The sequence below is a fragment of the Rhopalosiphum maidis genome, chromosome 2, assembly GCF_003676215.2.
Source record: "Rhopalosiphum maidis isolate BTI-1 chromosome 2, ASM367621v3, whole genome shotgun sequence".
Taxonomy (NCBI): domain Eukaryota; kingdom Metazoa; phylum Arthropoda; class Insecta; order Hemiptera; family Aphididae; genus Rhopalosiphum; species Rhopalosiphum maidis.
This window is the reverse complement of record NC_040878.1, coordinates 71,787,434-71,801,031: the sequence shown is the minus strand read 5'-3', so window position 1 is coordinate 71,801,031 and position 13,598 is coordinate 71,787,434. Positions and strand designations below refer to the sequence as shown.

The 13,598-nt window shown below is 30.4% G+C and overlaps 1 protein-coding gene across 1 annotated transcript in view; it reads right to left on the bottom strand.

Moving 5' to 3' along the window:
• The window catches only part of LOC113553415 (semaphorin-5A), a 45,901-nt gene extending 43,849 nt beyond the window's left edge, over nucleotides 1-2,052 (bottom strand). Inside the window, exon 1 of the mRNA XM_026956733.1 lies at nucleotides 1,836-2,052. The gene's annotated coding sequence lies outside the window, so the exon portion shown is untranslated. The remainder of the gene's footprint in view (nucleotides 1-1,835) is intronic.
• Nucleotides 2,053-13,598: the final 11,546 nt, after the last annotated feature.

The following is a 13,598-nucleotide window of genomic DNA, read 5'->3' as shown; positions in this document are numbered from 1 at the left end:
ATTATAAAATACATATTATTATTATTGTCACGGGTATGTATGTGTGTATGTATACCTATATGGCTATATTCGAGCGGGTTATTGTTCTCGGATGTCACAGGGTGCAACCGGTTTATAATATGGTTTATTATTTATTTTCTTTTTTTTTGAACAATATTATTCCTTTTCGTATAAATATAAAATATAAGCCGGCTTAAAAATTCAATAATAATAATATGGTAACCTGCGAGTAGATTTAGGCGGTACCTATGAAGTTCAACATGTTTCGTGGATCCACACCCGCGCGCTCGAGCACTTCGCGGTCGTGGGTTCCTAGGTTACAACCGCGCAGTCTACGCCATCCTACCGCGATGTATTACTCTTTGAAAGAACGGGAAAAAAACGATCAGCGTATTAAGTGCGGGTTTGTTATGGAGGTAGGTACGAATGCAAATATCGTGCACGACAACCGCACACGACTGTAGTTACAATAATATACAATATATTATAAGTGATAACATTATATTGTATATACCTACCACATTATTCTATAGTATAGAATCTATACAGACGACATAAAGCTATATCTGTTGGGGTTAATACCACCTACGTCCTACCCCCTTCTTGCTGTCGCCACAGATCGTGATTGTCGTGACCCGTATGGCGCCACGGACCAGGTAAACGGTCACAGTCGGACGTTTGCGGCCCGTCGCGTCCGTACAGGCGCCGGACGGCCGCAAAGTGCATTATATCTCATGTCCCCGTGGTGGTGCCACCCGGTGACGGCGGACGCGAAGACGACGGCAAGACACAATAATATAATATCATAATGGTGTGTTCGAGCGAAACGTGCCGTACAAGCCATCAAGGTGATTTTTTCCCTTTTTTTTTTGTTTACCAAAAAGATTTCTATAGGTATACACCGCGCATAATACAGATTACGTAGGTAGGTGGTATCTATACAAATATAATATACAAACAGTGGCCATTTCGTGTGTATAACGACCCTCACACCCTCAGTCACATGCACAAAAAAATAACCCCTATAATATGATGACAATAATTTATACGACCAAGACGACAATCGTCGTCGCCACGGTCACCCGTGTCCCGCCGAGCCCGCCAACCGGAAACAATTCGTGACGGGATGGATAATATTAATGGTTGACGCTTCGTGAGGTATTATTGTATATGGGCGTAGGTGGCCTATCCGACCACTTAGTAAGCCACTTTCAAACCCTCTCGCTGAAGACCTACGACCGCGACGACGAAGACGTTGTGATGTTAATGGACGTATCGATTACGCGCGAAATCAAGCCCGGCACGGTCGAGTACGAATCGTGTTACGACGTGGTCGTGGACGGCGAGCAAAAGTGCACCATATCGTTTATGTCCGACTGAACCACACCGCGGTGTCGTAAGCCAAAGTCTAGAGTCGAGATCCACGGGCGCTGTTTGGGGAGGAAAATTCGAGCATTGAAAAACGTCACAGCCCTGCAGTTTTGAAATAAGCGTATTTATGATTTACGCCGCTTGCCGCTGATGACTGTAGTAATATAATTTATAATAATATTATAATATTATCATCATATAAAATGCATTAACTACTATATGCACGTATTGTGCAGAGTCATTATTAAAATATATTATCGTTTAATGGATGCTAAGTTGCTAATCGCGTAGCGCAAGCGGTCCGAAGAAATGCTTAGACTTCAGAACCCCCCCACAAATTTTTCGCCCGACCGAGACGTCGGCCGCGGCTGGAGATATTATAATATAGTCGCGGTCGTAACAACTATCGGCTGTAAACGTCGTCTATTATTATTGTAATCTAATATTATTTTGATGTGACTCACCTGAGTTATCGGCTCGCGGACATCATACAGTAATCCAAAAAATCTAAGCGTGTTTATGTGTGTGTATAGTATGGCACTGATGAAGAATACACGCGCGACGGAAAAAAACTAAATGCGTAAACAGAATGCACTCGCGACACGCGCACCAGAATACGGCGGCAGCAAAAGACTGTCTCACACGACGCGGAGGACGAGCGGTCGGCGCGAACGTCGGTACGAGACTGGGGCCACGTTATTGTGGTCGCCACTGCCGCCGCCGCCGCCACCGCCGCCGCGGTACGCACGCGCTAGCACCGACGCACGATGCGTACGGCCACCGCGTACAATGGGTAAAACACCTGCGACCACTCCCCTGCGACAAAGCGGCGGCGATACCCCCGCGCCGAGGTTGTACGACCGCGCGCGTACACAACACCCGGCCGTCGAAATCTCTGAAACCGGTCTAGGGGACGCGATCCGTATACGATTAAAATCGCGCGTGTCGGGACCAACGTACCACTACGATAATACTACTACGAAGACTACTACGACGACTACTACTGCTACAATAATATAGTATACTACGACTGCGGTGATCGACCGGCGCGGGCTTCGTAGCGGCGTTCGGTACGATAATAATATTATATTTTGCCGGACGAGATTTAAACGCGGAAATTCGACAGAAAGTCCGCGGCAACCGATTTTCGACGATGAAAATGGCACCGTAACCATACCACGACTACGATATTATTGATATGGTCGTCTTGTAGACAGAATAGTCTACGAGTATACGGGACGGTAGCAAACCTAAAAGTGTACCGGCTGATATACAGCATCCACCGCCTATACCCTCTTCATTAATCATCATGAATTATACGAGTTAATCATACGACATAACATTTAAAATATAATTATATAAATAAATAACCTCAACCGTCGACTATAGAATTCTCTGTTTTATATATACGCATACCACTAAATTATTTTGCGGGACAAGTGCGCTCGCTGCATCTGGGGATTTGCACCAGTGATACCGTCGTATCTGATGATGATGATATTATACGGATTTTATTTTATCAGAGCTAGTAACATTATTTTTTTATACGATCTTGCAATGTTATATGTATGATTTATTATTGTGCTACATACATGTGGTTATAATTACCTGAAAAACATTAGTCCTACTGTAATATAGTGTAATATAGCTATAATATACATACATAATACGCAATGGAAACGCTTAACACCGGACGAAAATAATTAAATATAACCACGTTACATATATATATATATTGTATGTTTATACTACAATATTACTATACATAAAATATATATATTAATTTATCTGCGTATACCTACGTAACGTCAACACTGTAAAATATAAACCAACATAATATCCGAGTGTTCAAATTTGATTAGTTTTGAAAATATGTTTGTATTCGTTTTAATGAATCGTATTTATTTCATGTTATTAATATTTAATATAATACAATTAAAATCAATTCGATAAAATCAAAATATGATAATATATACCTAATCAGCAATTGTGTTATAGTAACCATTAAAACTTTACTAACAAAATAGGTATAAAATATATGTGAATAAATATATAAAATATATTTATTTCTACCTCCGTACAAAGTCCGGAACTGTGGACTTTATGACGTGTGTAAACGTTTTATAATTTTTTTATAACAAAAATAAAAATACTTTTTTTTATTTATAAAAATAAAATACTTTGTCTTTCTTCGATATTTGTTTTACGAGCCCCGAAATAGACAAATTCGAACTTTAAATGCCATATAATGTAAATACATGTATAATATTAAAATATGTGGGTAAGTATAATAAACATAGACAATCGATTAGGATGGAAACACGAACATGTAATTTTATTTATTAAAATATTCAAAATAATTTTGACTCAGAATCAGTAAACTAAGTTAGTCGATTCTACTTTGAAAAACTGTTATTTAAATATATCCGTGTAGTCTTTATTTATTTAGAGAAACACAAAACGCATGGTCGTAAAATTGAAGCCTGCAGTATATAATTATAGGCTTTAATATATATCGCGTTTTAACAACTACCGAAGAAGATAATACTTTTATACATATAGAAGGGATGAGTACCTACCGATATTTTTTGGTATTTTTATTAGATCTTTGATTTAAATATAAATCTGTTGGTACTTCGAAAAGTTGTAGATCAACCATGCTGAACTTGTGGACAGCTAAGCTTTTTAGTCTAAAAGAAATAAACTCAAAACATAATTACTAAGTTAAAAATCATATTTTATTATAACAATATTATACAATAAATCATAAAATATAATTATAATATGATAATTATAACAGTTAAGAATTTGTATTCCCACCTCTCGGAAATCTCGCCTATGATTATATCAATATAATAAAGCGATAACAATGTTATATTATATAGTTATTAGTAATGTTAAAAAATCGTATTTGCGAGCGATGGCAGCATGTTTGTTTTAACGTCGAGCACGTACACAAGCAATAACACTCGTTCGAGAGGAGAGATCGCGTTTGAAAAATTATGGCCAAAAAAAAAAAATAAAAAATAAAAACCGCCAAGTCACCACGGTGCAAGAAACAAAGGAAGCATAATAATATGTTATTTGTCGTTTAAATAAACGAGGTCCACACGAGATTACGCGCGTCGACTGCTACTACCGCTGCTGCTGTAGCAGCTAAATGCTAAATTTGTATTATTATTATGCGTGCGCGCCTCTATATAAGTGAGACCGTGTTGTGTAAAACAATGTCCGTCATCGACTGTTTCTGTCGAATGATCGACGATATTGATACAACGCAAAAGTTTCGTTCGTTTGTTTTTTATTATAATATTATGGCTATATGACCTGTAGGTGGTATGTTTAGTATTTTTGCTAGAATACACAAAACGCTTCAACGCAATACGTACTATAACAATTATACAACGTAATTGTACCTATAGAAGGTCAACATCCAAACAATTTCGAAAACAATATTATTATATAAAACATACAATATTATACTGTCGATTTGTACTGCATTTATTTACTATAGTGTATCATTAAGCCGTCCAAGATGTTAAAACAAGTTTGTGAAGGCTTATTAAACACGCGCATAAGTACAAAAATGACTGTTGAATCTGGTAAATTTTTATCATCGGACACTTTTTCCCACAACAATTAATCGTAATTAAAACTGTTCTACAATTAATCGTGTCTTACTGTATTACATAATATTATACACTTGATCATTTTTTGTATTCCGATTTACCATAGACATAAACAAAATTACCTATAATAATATAATATTATGTTTGAAAATACGCAGCGTGTGTAGCTAATCTGGAGAATTAACCGGATGTTCTTTCAACTGAATCTGTACAAATGTTTTAAATGTTTTTGATTAAAGTAGTTAAATCTGTTTTATCGTTGTCATTATTAAGATCTACACCTAAGAAAATTCCTCTTTATGACACAATAATATGTTATATTATCGAGGGACACATTAAAATTCAATGATTTATGATTATTATTATAATATACTATGTAAGCTCCCATAGGTACCATTGATAACAAAAAGCAAGTAGTAAGTAAACTCCATCGATAATGTTATGGGATTTAAAAAGCAGGTAGCACGTAAAATAATATACTGTTATTATATGGTAACAATGAAACAATCAATAAGATAATATTTAAAATAATCTCGTGTGAGTGTATTAAGTGTCTCTATATTTACTATTTGCCTCACATAAATAGGAAAATATTTATGTTTTTAAATACTTTAAAAACATATTTTTGTGTATTATATATACACAAGTTAATTTCATTTTTTTCAAAAACAATGCACTTAATATTTAATTATTAAAATAGTATACATAATAAATTATTAATGTGAAAGTAGTATAAGTAGGCAATAGCTAAAATTAAATCTAAATATTTTAATAATGTTATTGTGTATTATATAAAATAAAATAATTACGCTTAAGTTTCATAATCTTTAAATTTTTTAAAATTCTAAATCTTGGTTTTATGTAATGTTTTCTTCAGGGTGAAATATTAAAAGTAAATCATTTGAATATGCAAATTACATAAACCAATAGTTTTATAACTGCATAAGGGCTAACTATCATTCAAAAATAACTGTTGTATATTACTTTATATAATATTATTAGGAATTTGGATATAAGTTGTAAGTATATTAGAGTTTATTAAAAATTTATAAAATTATATCCCGTAGGGCATAATTGTTTTTGTTTGATGTATGACGTATCTACATTTAATAAACATAATACCATATTTTTTTTCTTATAATATATTATGTATAAAAACTCATTTTTCCAGTTTTCTGTTGAACATCAAACATTTTTTTTTAATACTTATGAATTATGATATATTATTATTCTAAACCTTTTCTCACCCCGCTGTTTAAAATACATGATTTTTCAACCGGTTTCATTGAAACATAAAGTAAGTATACATCCAGATATTTAAAAAATATGGATGCACGAAACGTTTTTTTTTTTACATTATATATTCAGGCCTATTATATATAAAACATTTTTTTTCTTTAAATTAAATTAACCTATGTTGAAGAAATCACAATGCATTTACCTCTTCGTGTTAACTGGTTCATGGGGTGAGACCTGTTACATTAATCCATTTAAAAGAATAATAATTGATCGTTCTCAACTAGATATAATTTTTTTTTTTTTTTTTTTTTTTTTTTTTAATATATATATAAGTACATATTCATTGTGTGTTCTTGTTAGAACATTATTCCTTTCCTTTTACATGATATTATTAGACCGATAAAAGGAAATACACGTAAACGCGGGAGAAAAAAATATAGCGCGTTATCGTAACGAATACATCAGTTGTTCAAGGTGGGACTAATTTTTTGTCTCCGAGCACCGAGACTGACTACCCAAGGTACAAACTATATAACACTCGACATTTGCGAGCGCGGCCTACACGATTCAGTTTGAAGCTGTCATTATTATATTACTATTGGTCAATATAATATATACCACTTTCATGCCTCTCCAACTACGTCTTGCACTGTATGGGTAGGTAGGTAGGTAGTCGATAAAACATATTATTATAAAATCTGCTGCTGAAGTTAGCACTAAGTGCTCATAATATAGTAATTGATAGCTGCACTGATGAATTCGCATACGGTTTCTCCGGGGCTCGCTGAAAGATACACCGCGTTGCCATATGGTCAGGACCTCCCATATGTATGCGCATGTGTGCCGTATACATACGCGCGTGTATGAGTTGATTTATATAAATATGAGTTGTCTGGACTCCGTGCTGCAACGACACGGGTTTGCGAATCGATATTTCACTGAGTGTTTGTGTACAGTTAAACAGTTTATATATATTATATATGCGATATTGTATTGCAAGACAGTGGTGACCATACTATATCGTAACCCCCCAGGAGATTCCAATCTGGATACTGCTGTTTTGTCCCCTGTAGTTTGCAGTTTCAAACTGTATGATATGCGAAAGTAAATATTATTATTGACACCTTTTTTTTTCTTTTGTCGTTTATTCAAATCATGATATCAAAGTAAATACTATTATAATATATTTTACGGGTATAGAATACAAAAATACTAAATACAATATACATAAGTATATAAAGTCACATGTATCTGTTGATTCTCTCGGTGAGATACGGGGTGAGGGTATTATAATTAAAACGCAATTATCAAATGATATTGTTAATAACATCTTCGTAATACATATTTTATGGTGAACAGTGTTTTGAAACATTTATACAGTATTTATTATATAAAAAAAAGAATGATTTGTATAATGTATAACAAAATAACGATAAGATTTTTAAGATTAGCATAATATTTTGATATACGTGGTTATAAATAACCTTTATCTACAGAATAATATGCATTATTTACTAAAAATTTAAAAGTTTGATATCGCCGGCGAGTATCGGAGTATCTAATACTTGAATTCCATAATATGCATGGTAAAGCTAAGTACAATTATCGAGTATAAAAAGCACAGGTAGGTACCGCAGATTTATAAAGAATTGTATGTTTTCATATTATGTTAACGAAAATAAAACTTTTAACTCTTAGTCATATTTATAATTAATATTCACAACGTATTAACAAATATAAAGTTACGTACATAAATTATTATAAAATAATTAAATTGTTATTGAGAACTATTTAATGTTTTTGCAATTTTGCAAAACTATGTTGCGTATTAACGCTAAAATATACTTTTTATTATTAATATAATTTACTTAATAATTAAATTTAATTATATAAATTATAATCTTTTAACTATTGTACCTATTTAAGTTAGATATATTGATGAACTTGCGTTTTAATATGCAGGTATATTTCAAATGGTGTAATATAATTAAATTGGAAATTGCAAAAATCATAATAAATATAATTACGAAAAAAATCAGCAAAAAATATAATAGATTTGCATTTTTTTTTTTTGCTATGATTATCTTTAAATGTATTATTTATTATTCAAATAATTGCATAAATCTTAAACTAAAATAATTATTATGTCTATATTTTAATTATCTATTAATACAAAGTTTCAGCGTAATAATATCAAAACAATACCAGCATGTTTGGTATCTGCTACAAATCTAGATTATAATAAGACTTGAAAATTGCATACCAAAATCTTTTCAAACAGATACCCTTATTGGAGTTAAATTTGAATAAAGTTTCTGTGTGCTATCTTACAGATATTAAATAATCAGTAGGTACCTATGTATTAATTAAACATACACAGTTTAAATTATCCAACGTCATTATAATATATCATTTATACAACATTATTATATAACAATAATTTATCTATACGTATATTTATAATGTACACGTAGTATACATTATTAAATTATAGATCAAATATTTTGTAAAAGTGCGCTTTAAAGGGACTTTAACGCATTGAAAGCTGATTACGTCGAATTAAAAAGTATCTAACGTTATCTTTCCTGAGGTGACACGAACAACGCAGTTTCAGGACCTTCGCCCGACAACGCCACTCAAGATACCAATCAATTACGCCACACAGAGCAGCTACACTCAACTGCTAGAGGATAGCTTCACCTCCTCGAGTATGAGGGGGATATATGTACGTGCATTTTGTCGAGATTACGGTCTAAGGAAGTTATAGGCAATGTTATTGAGTTTAATACAAATGTCTAGTTGCCACTCGTTCTGACTACAAAAACTCAATGCACAACCACGTATATGTATATTAAAAAAAGCGGTCACGTGGTTGAACAAGAGGACAATCCACCTACTGCTGTTTTAATTCTGTATATCTGGCTGATGATACAGAGCCTTGACACTTGAGCGTAGAGAATTAAAAGTTTTCTTTTTTTTTTTTTTATCATGCGTTTTCCGGACTGACTTACACTCCCTACAAAAACTTAATTCGCTATGAATAATTACATCTCTCTATTACAACAAGCACTAAAAAAAATAAAAGCAAAAATTTAAAAATAATAACAAAGTTTATAAGATATAAACCTTGTTATTATAACATAAATAATATTATAAATTATAACAAATAAAACGTATAAATATCGAATAATTAAAAAAATTTCACGGTTAAATAGTATAAATATTTAATTAATTAGTATATTAACTATTAAATATTATCATTGTTGACTTACTACGATGAACTTGATACATACTACATAGTTGCCACTGCTGCCAGATTTATGTAAAACGTGGCAAAGTAATGTGATATAACTTATTACTATTTGGTATTTGCTAAATAATAATATCCATAATAATTTATAGTCAATAGTGCACAACACAAAAATATTCAAGTTATATCTTATGTATAGTATTTATTAATGATTGCATGTCGATAAAATGGAATTCCAATACAACTCGAAAATATATGTTTTTTTAGTTTAACAAATATATTTTTTGCATGTTTTTTAAAAAAAAATAAAAATTTTAGTATGCAATTATGGAAACAATAAAAACAATTTTTAATTATTGATAACTATACTCTACTAGTTATTTTTCCCTGAAAATGTTATTGGTCGAATCACCAATTTTGGGTAATTAATTTATAAACTAAGTTAACTACTCATTGACAGATTTAATTATTTGTGGTTTTTTTTTCATATGAAATTAATGTTAATTAAAAAAAATTATTTAATATTTGCAATTTATTATATACGGTTCTATCACAAAATGTAATTAAATTTTTTTCTCTTATTATGTTTTGTTAAATTATCAATTTAAGTACATAAAAATGTATGAAATTGTATTCAAATAAAATTAAAAATTCTAATTAAATAAAACTATTAAGAATACTTATTCCACGCCCGTAGTTTTTATCTCCGTCTTCCAAGTTGGTAACTTGGCAAATTTAAGTTCAGCAGTTCAAGTTTAAAGTTGTTGGCTTTAATATTGGATTGAATTGACCTATTATAAAACTTAAAGATTACAAAGTTAAGTGTTTTTCAGGTGTTATAAGTATGCAAAATATTACAATTAAAAATACACATTAGTAATTTCAAAATTAAACCCATGGACTATAAAGTATAAGTAATAGGTCAATTCACCCTAATATTAAAACTAACAACGTTTAAACCTAAGCTGCTAAACCTCAATTGTCTATCCATATAGATTAAATTGTGTTTGTTATAACTGCGTATTTTATTTGTTTAATTTAATTAATATAAATAGATAAAAAAAAACTGATATTGGATAAAATAAATGTAAAATTATGTAAATTCAAGATTGTTAGGATGATGGGGGGGGAGAAATGAGCACCTCGTATTATTCTTATTCGATATTTTAAAAGACCTAATTATTACTAAATTAATTAGTATTACGAGGTTAATTTATTTACGAGTGTAAACTATTTTCATCTCATCATACATCTCATATCTGTCTCATCTCTGTTGGTAATTTTTAAATACAAAATGTATTTTTGATATTTATCTATATATATATATATATATATATATATATTTAAATCACTATGTATTTAAACTATAAAATGTTACCCGTGTTTTAGCTCTAGGTACAAACAATTGTAAACAAAATAATAATAAAAATAAAAACAGTATTTTTTTAATATTCTGGTTATAAATTTGTAGGTAAAAACAACCATTTGAGTACAATAATACAAATATTTTAAAATTTTAACCTAATGGCTAATACCCGAAACAGTTTCTAGTGTCGACAACAAATTAATAATATGAACAGACAGTATTTATATTTGTAAAATAACATAACAACGTTTAATATATTATTCTGGAGCCAAAATATGCGGATAATTACACTACAAAATTATCTACACAAACTAGACCTCGGTTTAAACCCACCACAAATTGATCGTTTTTTCATCGATGAATATTTTCGTATTGAAACAAAACACGCAAATGCAACCACGTACTAGCTGTCATATATAATATAATATATTTGTTATTATTAGTTAAATATTAATTATAAATTGACAAGCGCATATCAATAGTTTTCTTAAGAACGTAGAAACATATTTTATTCAATTTAAATATACAAATACATCATAATATATATTTTATATAGCTACAATATAATATATAACATATTATAATAACTATTACAACAAGACCAGTAATGAACACGTTTTTCAGCCACGGTTTGCGTAACTACAAAATATTTACAAACGGTACACCTAATCTGTGTATCTATAACACGATAAAGCGTTCACCTTTGATCTACTTGTATATATAACGGCCAATCACTGAAAAAAACACGAACTTTAACGGATTACCATGACGCATTAATTACGAACGAACCTTCGATTGTAGGTATGTAGCTGTATAGTATACGAGTATTACACGTATTGAATATAGTTCAATATTCGTCTTGCAAAAAAATTACGATTTACGGTTCGATACTCATTATCTTAAGCATCGTTATTCGGAACATTATTATTATTTTTGGTTTTTTCACGAAGAAACGATCTTACCTCGAAGTCTCAAAGGCCTGTAAATGCATATACATAACAATTATATAAACTTTGAACAATGTAATCAGTGATCTCATTGGAGTATTGCCTGAATTATGTTTTTATGTACAAGTGTGTATACTTAAGTTATGTTTCACGTGGGTCATTTAAATAGTTGTGCTTTTAGTTTTCCTTGTTATAACTGTCCAATGTTAGGGTTTGTAAAAAAAAAAAGACATTTTCAAAACAAAATTTGTCTCAAATTTATTTCATGATAACTCGCTGAACAATTTTTTGGGAGTAGGCAATCTGTTTTGGTATTCTCTGATAAACAATTTAAAATTTACCATTCTGTGTTATAATGTACATATAAGTTTTCAATCATCATTTGAAAGTTTACCGATCTCGTTTAAATTTAACTTTTAGAACTACGTTTATGGTTTTATTTTCATAATAGAACCATCCGTCAATGACTTTCAAAGATAATTAGAAGACATTTTCTTTTGCGCACCGATCAGTGTACTCACAACGTACCTATATCAGTATAACGTTTATCGAATTAGTTTGTGTAGACAAGTACGTAACTATACTATATATTGTGTTCGTTGACTACTATTATAAATATAAATTGAACTGTTAATTGAAATTATCGGAATATTTGTACGGTGTAATCGATTTCATTATTTTAAAACATCGCTCATAAGAAAAAAATTGACACAACAAAATTAATGTTAATACAAAAATATAAAATACGAAATATTTCATTAATTTCAAATGCAAATGGCTTTAGGAGTTGTTTTTATTTTTTTTAAATTAGTTTTTTTCTAGTGAGTAGTGATTCTATAAAGATTTAGAACTCTGCGCACATGCCTACATATATGTTAGATTATTAGGTACATGATAAATTATGATATGCATTACATAATAATGATTGTTGTTATATTATCTTTTTAATGAGCCGCCAGTTTTTATTGAAATGGTATGAATTATTGCTATTATTTTTCACAATTATTATATTTATATTTTTTTTTTCAAATCGTAAACGCTAATACTAATATAATAATTACATGTTAGACTCTCACTTGTTTAATACGAGTAGTCGAAAATGGTACGATATAGATTATAAATATCAGATAAAAATATCATAAGTCGTAAATAAATAACGACACACGAAAAAATCCTCGAAGAAAGATAAAGATGTTTATGACAACAGACATACACAAAGGGGAGAGACAACTGTACAGTCACGCCGCATTATAATATCCTTATTGTTATAATATCCTTGACGACTAAATATGATTATGACCGACTTGTAGGGGTTAAATGTGTTACAAAAGATTTAGATAACTTGTAACAAATATGACATTTATTTTAATGAATACGAATGAGCTCAACAATTATCCAAAGATATTTTCATTCAGTAGTATATATTTATAATTCCTATTTTTAATATCACTAAGTTTTTTTAGCATTCGTTCTTAAAAATATATAAATTGTAATTTTTTAGTAGGTACATTATAAGTGCCTATAATAGGTTCCTTTTAATCATATAAGCTGAAAAATATAATATATCACGTTTGAATTTCTTGAAGAAAGCCACCCGGCGGTGATACTTAATGTATAAATTACAATAATTACATTATTATAATTAAAAAAAAAACTTATTTAATATAATTTAAGAAAATACATAAGTACAATGATTATACTACCAAATTATTCTTTACATTTTTATTTACAGTAAAAAAATCCGTCAATATATACAATTATTTGCGATCATTCTTACGATACATATCACAATTATA